The sequence below is a fragment of the Pinus tabuliformis genome, chromosome 9, assembly GCF_031772625.1.
Source record: "Pinus tabuliformis cultivar Carrire ecotype Pingquan chromosome 9, CPIR1, whole genome shotgun sequence".
NCBI lineage: Eukaryota > Viridiplantae > Streptophyta > Pinopsida > Pinales > Pinaceae > Pinus > Pinus tabuliformis.
The window spans coordinates 329590740-329600937 of record NC_142307.1 but is presented as its reverse complement, the minus strand read 5'-3'; positions in this window follow the sequence as shown (position 1 = coordinate 329600937).

The following is a 10198-nucleotide window of genomic DNA, read 5'->3' as shown; positions in this document are numbered from 1 at the left end:
AACAGGCTATGTACATAGCGCAGGGCCTGGCCCCGACTTACTGAAATAATTCTTTAAATCTTGGTCATTGACAGGAAGTTTTTCAATCCTCCTGTTAAGTGATTGCAGATGGTATGTGTGTGGGCCAACCTTTTCCTAAACAGTATATGGATGAATTGACAGGGACTAGAACTTCATATGTTTTCCTTTGTTTTCATGGGGTTTGTCCCATTTCAAGGCTAATTCACCCACATAGAAGTTAGCATTCCATACAAACTTCTTGTTGAACCATCTCTTGGTACAGTTCTGGTGGAGTTTGAATTTTTATTTTTCCTTCCTCCTTTCTTCCTGCAACTTGTGAAGTGTATCCATCCTATGCTGAACTAATAGAAAAGGCTTGCCTTGAGATTCTTGGGACAATTGGAGAGTAGGCAAGTAGATGTTTGGTGAGGGGGTGGCTTCTTTCCCATAAACCAAGAAGTATGGCGAAGTGTTCAGAGAGGGTTTGGGTGTTACATGGTCATCCCATAGAGCATTCGTCAAAGCAGAGTGTCAGTGACGTTGTTAAAAGTAAATGGACTTCTTGATAATGTGGATAAGGTTTTTATTTGTAGATTCAGTGAGCCCATTTCCCTATGGGTAGTAGTTTAGTTAAGTGTTTAAGCATGATACAATATTGCAATGAGAAATCATAAAGCTTTCAAGATGAAAAGTAAGTTGCATTGTAAAAAACAAGTGATACTGGAATGCAAAATCATGAGATCGTGTTCTGTTGAAGGAAGTTGATGACTTCCTAGTCAATCACTTGCTTAAGCGGAACTGCGTCTGTCCACTGGATGAAGTAATTTGTAGCTGTCAAGATGTAGCGGTGTTGTTTTGATGAATGTGGTAAGATTTCCCCAATTATGTCTAGGCCCCATTGTTGAAATGGTTCAGTCACTACAACAAGGTGCAATGGGGTTGCTGACCTTCGTGTTCTTTTAGTGCATCGTTGAAAAATAAGGCACTTGTGGGAATAGGCATGTGCATCTTTGAATAATGTGGGCTAGAAAACTGAATAGCATGAATTTGTGTGTAGTTGTCTTTCTCATGAAGTGGCCCCCGACTAGTCCATCATGCACATACAAGACCTTCTTTGAATCATGTGCCTCCAGGCACCTTAGAAAAATTCCATTGTTGTGCTTTTTGTAAAGCACTTCTTGCACCAAATGATAAGGTAATACTTTAAGGTGAAGTGCCCTCTTTGTCTCATGGAGAAGTGAGAGGTTATGATGCCATGCTCAAGGTACTGATGCACATATTCGTACCAAGAATTTCCATATGAAGTGGGTGGTTCTTGCTCTACATCGTACATCTTGATTTCTTACTCCCAGCCAATGTGCTCTTCTTCTTTCCCCTATGCATGGACTACTTTGGATGAAAGTTTGCACAGACCATGACACATGACAATATGAACTAGCTTAATGTTAAGATCATGTTCTAGCAAGCCTATCATCTATTTCACACATCTTTCACCCAGCTCTTGGGTGTGGCATAAAGACTATGCAATGGTTCTTCAGCAAGTAGGGTCTGAAGTGTTTCACCTCCTTGTATACTACATATGCTTCTTTATTGATGGAGGGGTAGTTGAGTTTGGGTCCCTACATGCTTTCACTCATGAAGGATATGGGATGTTCATCGTTCAACTCATCCTTCTAAGTGAGTACTGCAACAAGTGAATTTTCAAAGGCAAAGGTCTATAACAAGAAATCCTTGTTAAAGTCTGGGTTGTAAAGTGCAGGCACATCTACTATAGCATGCTTGATATGGGTGAATGCATTCTTTTCCTTATTACCCCAGCTGTAGATTGCATCCTTCTTGATCATGTCTTGCATAGGTTTCACTATCTACATGTAAGCCGAGATGAACTTCCAGAGGAAGTTTATCTTTCCCAAGAAGGACTGCATGGCTTTCTTGTTGGCTAGGTGACGAATCTATGTGGTCATCCAAAATTGGTCTGGATCAACCTTGATCCCACTTCTAGAAATGATTTTCCTGAGGATGTTCCCCTCAGACACTACAAATAATCTTTTCTTGGGATTCAAAGATATCCCATATTTTCGGCATCGCTCGAATATATTCTTCAGATGTCATATGTGGTCTGACCATTTTTTGGAAAATACAGTCATGTCGTCAAGGTAAACCACTATAATCTCTTTGATGAGTCCATGGAAGGCGATGTCCATGGCGCGTTGAAAGGTTGCACCTATGTTCACAAGCCCAAATGGAATTATCCTATAAGAAAATGTACCCCTGTTGGTATGAAAGGTAGCTTTTATTCTATCAAGTTTTGCTGCCAAAACCTTATTGTATCCAAAAATCCATCGAGTAGAGAAAACATATCCCATCTAGATACAGTCTGTAAATATGTTCCATCGACGACATGGGGTAGTTGTCTTTGTCCGAGGCGTGGTTCAAGTTTTGAAAATCAACGCATAAATGGATTTCCCCGAACTTATTACGTACATGAACCAAGTTAGAAACCCACGTAGAGTGACAAACTTTGTAGATGATCCGTGCATCCAACAACTTAGTAAGTTCTTTCTGTATGAGGGGTTCAAGTGACGGATGTACTTTCCTCAGCTTCTGCTGAAATGGCTTGACCCCTTCATTGATCGGAATCACATGTTTGTTATAGACATTTTTGGGCACTGCAACCCCAATCATAAATGTCAATAAACCTAGGGCTCTTAAGTCCCTAAAAGTGTTGTTCCGACCCCTAAAAGAACAAGGTCAACTGATTACATCTTCTCCCAGAAGTTCTCCATGAAAAACTACTCAAAACTGGTCAAAATTAGACCATTTCACCTGCTCCATAGGCAAAGTGCATTGCATCCCACTTGAATACACACAGTAGGTGTGATACATGTCAAAAAACCCTTCAATGGGGTGCGATGGGCGAGAAGGGACAAATGGCAGGGTCAATCCGCAAGGTGGAGGAGCATGGAATCTTCCAGAAACTTCTCCTGTGACACTTGCCTCTCTGAATTCGACCAGGTATGAGTAAGAGATCATCAATCTCCAAGTGGAATTAAGAACTATCAGAGAGAAGACACTAATCAAATCTCAAAAGCTGACTCACCCCCCTTGCGAACATCCATATATGGATCCCTCATCCCAGAGATCCGGAGGCTGGAATTTTGTATCTTGTAAGGAAGTGCTGCTGGTTTCTTGGTGTAATATCATAGTGTTGGGTGATCTAAGCTTTTCATGAGGTGAAGAAGGGCTTCTTGCTGAGAGGATGATGCTGGGTCGGAACAATTGGTTGTAATCCTCTTTGCTCTTTCTTGATTATTAATAAAGCTATCCAAGTTTTCCTCCACATACTTGTGTGATTGATGTTTTATGCATCTGTGTGGTTAATATACATCTGATCCTATATTTCTTATGATAATAGATCTATGTTCTCGTATAGTGTTATGCTACTTTGATTCTACAGGTACTCTTTGAAGCTGGGTGTACAAGGAAGCAAGTAGCAGAAGACTATCAGAAGGGAGAGGAATCAAGCAAGGAACCAAGCGCAAGACTGAGGTTGGTCTCCTTTATTCTTCTCTCATATATTTCTCATCAAGGAAAACGAAAGTGGTTTTAGTGTGTTTGTTTCTAAGGTAGCTATCACCCTTAGTGGGACTAGCAGTTCTGCATAGACACTAGTTTTCCCAATAACAAAATGGTGACTCCACTGGGGAGCGAGTAGATTGTTTGTTTATCTACATCTGTTTACTTTATAAACTTACAGACGGAGCCTGAAGTTGAGCCAGGTAGCCTTCGAAGTGCATTTGCTATGCAAATGGAAAGTAGATAAATGTCGCTTCAGTCTATCTCCGGGTTTTGTTTATGAATTAAACAATTGATTTACAAGCTCTCTAATTGCCCTTGTGGTGGCTCTAGTAACCTCTTGAGATCTACCCTTGTGATTGATTTACTGATTACCACTTGCTTGGCCTAAATCCCTGAACTGAACTGCAAATTGTGACCTGGAACCCAATCAAAGTCTCGTCCTTGGTCCAACGCACTATCTATTCTGTGAACTTCAAATGCATCACACTTCCAAAGTGTAGTAGGTGTGTTGCATTTCAGTTTCACTGTGTTACAGGTGCGCTGATCAGACAAGGCCTTGTTCCCAAATTTTGGTTTCTGTGTTCACTCTTTTCAGTTCTATTCAAGAGTTTTGCTGCCTGTAGTCAATACACCTCTATTTGAAACCCCTTTCCTTGCTGTTATTCCGCCTCCATTGTGCAAAGAACTGTAAATGTTTTCATGTATTTTGAGTCATTTTCAGTCCTCCCTTACAAAGAAGTAGCGTAATTGTACTGTCATTTCTTGATTTGAAAGTGTCGCAAGTGTCGTTTTCAGTCATAGAAGAGAATCTGATTTTTCTTGATAGTCGATTACCCTGTTACTCTTGTATTTGATATGAATTAGCAGTTTTTCTAGTGTCGAAAGCAAGTTTTCAATTCCAAATCGCAAAGTGTTGTCATTTTCCTCGTTTTGTCTTGAAAAGAAACTTGTTAGTAATTGTTGCTTTGAAAAATAATTCAGATTTGCGCATTAGCTTTCTTTTTATCATTTACATATTAAGAAGGCTGAAAACAAATACAGGCATGTGCATTTGCATTTAGACTGTTTGATTGGTTTGATTTAGGATAGTGCATATAGTGTGTGCTCTTTGCTCTTTGTTGAAAGAACGCCATCTCTCTTTCCTTAGTAGCTAGGATTTTCATTTGCAAAAAGAAGGCTAAACGACTGTTTATCATCTTAGATTGCATTTTAGGAATTGTACATCTACATCACGCAGTGAACCTGAAAGGAAAATTTCTTAAGCAAGATCAACTATAAAATAAATTCAATGAATCTAAAAACGCTTTGGAACCTAATGCACAACATCTAGAAGTCTAGACTAGAGACGTATTCCGGCGTCGCAAAGCTTGGTAACTGTTGTTTTCACAGTTGGTTGGGTGATTCCTCCACTTTGAGACGATAAGTGCCAGTACGGACTTGTGCTCCCACGTACCATCGAGTATATTTTGGGAGACCACAATAGGCTTAATCCTTTATCCATAGGAAGCCGTGTCTGCCGCCCTATCAATCGCAATGCACTGAACACAGCATTCAGGAAGATTGACTACCGTACCGTAAAAAGTATTTTGCAGTTTTGCGATTGGTTTGGTAATCCCTCTGTCTAGATTTCCATAGTAGTCCATTTTGTTCCTTTTCAGACTCCTTAACGGAAAAGGTCCATCTGAGCACTTGTCACTTCAGGCTCATTAAAAATCGAAGGCGACTAGAGTCATCTTTTGTTTTTTCTCAACTCTTAAAAATTGAAAGAACAAGTTGTGTCAAAGCGTCTAAAATTTATTTTAAACGGAATAATTATCACCTTTCCTACGTTGGCCTTAGGTTGAGGAAGATGGAGTCCACCAACCAAGGAGTTCCCCTTGGAGGAAATCCTAGTCCCTTCTCCTCTTGGGGAGATTTTGGTGCACCCCATATGGCCACATTGCCGCTTCTAGGATTGACAATCTGCTTGCCCGTATGGCTCTTCTCAACCTCAGTCGTTCAGAACACCGCGATTCCTGAACAATCGAGTCAGCAACTAAACGATTTTCCAGAGTTACCCCCCAACCCTCTACTTCGTCCAATTCTTCCTCTCCTCCTTCCTCTTCGCTTGATGAAGCTGGTAAAGCCAAAAATCAAGTAACTGAGAAGAAGAAGGAAAAGAAGAAGAAAGAGAAGAAGAAGAAGGAGCCAAAGGCGAAAAGGGGCAACCAAGCATCGTCTAGCGAAAATCCACACACTGCACCGACCAGGCCTAAATCGCCATGTGTCATTTGCAAAGGAGACCACTATCATCGACATTTTCCTTGCATCGCTCAGATCTTAAGGGACTGGTCTCCTCGTTTGCACAATCCGGTGTCGTCAACCTCTGATGATCATGTTGAAAGTACACAATCAACTAGTGAAAATGAAGCCCCTGGACAAGAAAATGTAAATTTCCTTGTAAACTATGTGAAGGTGATCACGCCGTCCACCGTTGTCCCTTCTTAGATGAGGCTAAAAGAGTTTTGGACGACCGTCCGGTTTCACCGTTACGGCTTCCTCCTGGATATAAGAGACTCTTACCGAGTCCGTCACTAGTTGAAAACCTGGCTAACACGCCCTTGTGGTCGGCCGAAGCATCTATCATTGAAGATAAACCATCTGAATCCACACCAGACGAAAGTCAAAAGGTCGAGGCGGCAGTTGACCCGGTCTTGCCTTCAGAGGTTCCATGTTCAAATGATACAGTCACCGAAGAGAATAAGGATGACACCATCCAAATTCTTTTCGTAAGCACAGACTCCGATGAACATGGGGGCAATCTACCTGTTCCTTTACCACAGGAAGGAAGTTCGTCAGAGTCGTATCCGGCCGTCTATTCGATCCCACCTCCAAGCAACCTGGTTGTTTCCTTTGACTGGAATCTACTAGGCAGACCCCGTTTACCGGCTAGTGTACCATTTCGAATCATTGCTCAAATATATAGAATGGTCATGGCCGGTACCATCATAGATGAAGGGGCTTCTGTGAGTATCCTTTCCTCAACTGCTTGGAAAGCGCTTGGTTCGCCATCGCTTTTGCCTGAGATGAGAAATCTAACAGGCTTTGACAAAGGAACCAGTCGACCGTTAGGGATCCTTCCCAATGTGCCCATAACATTGAGAGGGAAAACCGTTCACATGAACGTAATGGTAGTCCAAGGACCCCTGGATTATAATCTACTCCTTGGATGAGACTATATTTATTGCATGGGAGCCATTGTCTCATCACTCTTTAGAGTAATGTGTTTTCCGCACGAAGGAAGAGTGGTCAAGCTCGTAGACCAGCTTTCATTCCCCGGTTCAGGAATAGCAAATAGTCATATACCATCCCTGAATGGTCTTTTCATGCAAGGAATGTCTCATCAATCCCCAGTCCGTCCACCTGATAAGCGCGAGTGATTCGAGGGACATGACTGAAACCCAGGGGGCATGCACCCTGGTCTGCTTCGGCAGGAAAACTTCAGGTATAGGGTAGGTTTCTGCGAGGGATATATGACTAGTCTGACGCACCCGTCCATTTAGGAAAATGGGGATTAGACTGGAATAAGTTTCCCTCGTCAAAGTTATGTGAGTGGAGGCATTTGCCCCACTCAACTTTGTCTATTTCGGTAGACATCGCCGAAGAAGTGTTTTGTTTGTAACACAGATAGAACAATCTTTGGTAACCTGAAAGATGTAGGCCTTTCCCGATAAAACAAATGTTTTGTCTGCAAATTGAGGGGTAACCTCGAAACTCTATTTCACTATACCTAGGGGCATGCAAACCTTTTGGCATGCAAGTGAAGAGCGACCATTTATTTTTTAAATTTGTAGGTCCTCTAACCCTCTAAACTCGTAGGATTGGTCATTTCCTAACTTGCATAAAGAAAGGATGTGGGGCAAAGCTTTGAAAAAATGCCGTTTTTAGATGAGACATTCTTATTTTATGACTGGATCGAGCAGTTTTAACACGGACTTCAATCTCGTTAAAAAATAAACATAAGCAATGAGCAAATGTTTCTCCAAAGTTTAAGCTCATTTTAAAATAAAAAATGAACCAATTTCCGGTAAATAACCATCGTGAATGTAGTACTTCAGCCTTTAAAGCCTTGGTCGTGTTCTCATCATCACCTCCACTCTGTATTGGCCGATCATTCACCTCCATTTGATTGTTTACCCCTTTTGAGGAACAGCTGCGAAGAGTGATCCTGTTAGCCATCCTTGTGACACTGCCATGATTGAAAAATTCCAAACCTTACCTGGAATCAGCTGCTACCTGAATTTATTACTCGTTCCTCAAAGACGAGTCTCCTTTAAGCTCTTTTCAACTGACTCGTAAAATATGAAAAGATTGCCGAGTCATTGGCCTCTCCAGCTCGTTAAAGTGACTGGAAGTGTTATCCCTCCTTTAGATTTTAATCTTTTTGGACCTGAGGGATTATTACACAAAAAGATTGAGCGCTTGTTTTGTTCGGCTCGTTAAAATTACCGAAAATTCATCCCTTTTGTATTGTTTTATACTTTTTCGGACTTAAGGGATTAGATGATGAAAAAGGATTTTTTGGAGTTTCCTTTACGTCCCTTTTCAGAGTCTCTAAAAATGAAAAGGACCGAGTTATCTTTGTCGTTAAACTCGTTAAAACCTAATAGCGACAAACTTGTCCATAATAGACAAGAACGAGTTTCACTATCGCTAGGCTCGTTAAAACATAGCGATGGGTTTGCCCGAAGGGAAAATTATAGAAAAAGCATATGTTATACTCCTCAAGCTTGAAAAAAATAAAGAGGTACTGGTCAGCAATGACTGGGGAAAAATTGGGAAGAAAACTTGAAGAAACTTTGTTGGTAGCAAGTCGCTCTTGAACATGACACTTTCACTCCACATCCGAGTCGGGTTGGGTTGTTCCATTCACTGGTCAAATCACCATGGTTCCATCACACCATCCACATTTGGGGTTAATGATACCAATCCATCATGTCAGTGTCGCTGATATGTTCAAGAGAAGTCACTCAGAGAATTCACCTGTGTCTCACCCACTGGAATACATTTACGCTCCATTCTTTCATGACCACCACCATGAACCTTATATCACCAGATCGTTTTCACCTCCATTAAAATCATTTGCTCTGTTCTGTGTCATTGATGTGGGATTCACTAAGGCCCTCCTATGACGGATCGCTTCTTGTCGACATCAGCTCATTATCCAAGAAGTCGATCTAGGAACAACCCTTTCAGTACTTTGAAGCTTGCATGCCTCAATGGCAAGTTTCTGACTTCCGACGACAGGTTTACATCAATGGCCTTCGACCAAAATATTTTGTGTGGTGTTCGACGCCAAGTCCTTTATTCACACCATGTGAATTGTACTGTAGTACCTTGAGGGTCATCATCATTATTAGTGATTCCTCTCGCGCCTGTTAACAGCTTACATCATTGGTTGGTAATCAGGTGATGTCTTTCCATGTTCAACTCCAGAACATCTCTCACATGGATCAACTTGTAATTTGAGTGAAGATCGAACGAGATTGAAGACCCCGGATCTAGTTTCATCCATCCGGGCTGCAATATATATTCAGGAAAATAAAGACATCAAATGTACATCATTGCTGCACAGATAATCATCCAATCTAAGGGATGATGGCTCTACCAGAATCATCAGTCTACACTCAGACGATTGTCTGTCTCATGTACATGAAAAATGAATTTATAAAGCTGAGCATGGGAATGCCCGCCTCAGCTAGATCATGAAAATATTATGGAAATAATGTATTGTATTGTATCTTATTACAGGTCTCCTTCCATCTTGAAAGAACTTCAAATCCTCATGATAAATCATTTCACCCGACATCAACAAATTAACAACCTCACGCTTTAGGGGGCAACTGTTATAGACATTTTTGGGCACTGCAACCCCAATCATAAATGTCAATAAACCTAGGGCTCTTAAGTCCCTAAAAGTGTTGTTCTGACCTCTAAAAGAACAAGGTCAACTGATTACATCTTCTCCTAGAAGTTCTCCATGAAAAACTACTCAGAACTGGTCAAAATTAGACCATTTCACCTGCTCCATAGGCAAAGTGCGTTGCATCCCACTTGAATACACACAGTAGGTGTGATACATGTCAAAAAACCCTTCAATGGGGTGCGATGGGCGAGAAGGGACAAATGGCAGGGTCAATCCGCAAGGTGGAGGAGCATGGAATCTTCCATAAACTTCTCCTGTGACACTTGCCTCTCTGAATTCGACCAGGGATGAGTAAGAGATCATCAATCTCCAAGTGGAATCAAGAAATATCAAAGAGAAGACACTAATCAAATCTCAAAAGCTGACTCACCCCCCTTGCAAACATCTATATATGGATCCCTCATCCCAGAGATCCGGAGGCTTTAATTTTGTATCTTGTAAGGAAGTGCTGCTGGTTTCTTGGTGCAATATCATAGTGTTGGGTGATCTAAGCTTTTCATGAGGTGAAGAAGGGCTTCTTGCTGAGAGGATGATGTTGGGTTGGAACAATTGGTTGTAATCCTCTTTGCTCTTTCTTGATTATTAATAAAGCTGTCCAAGTTTTCCTCCACATGCTTGTGTGATTGATGTTTTATGCATTTGTGTGGTTAATAT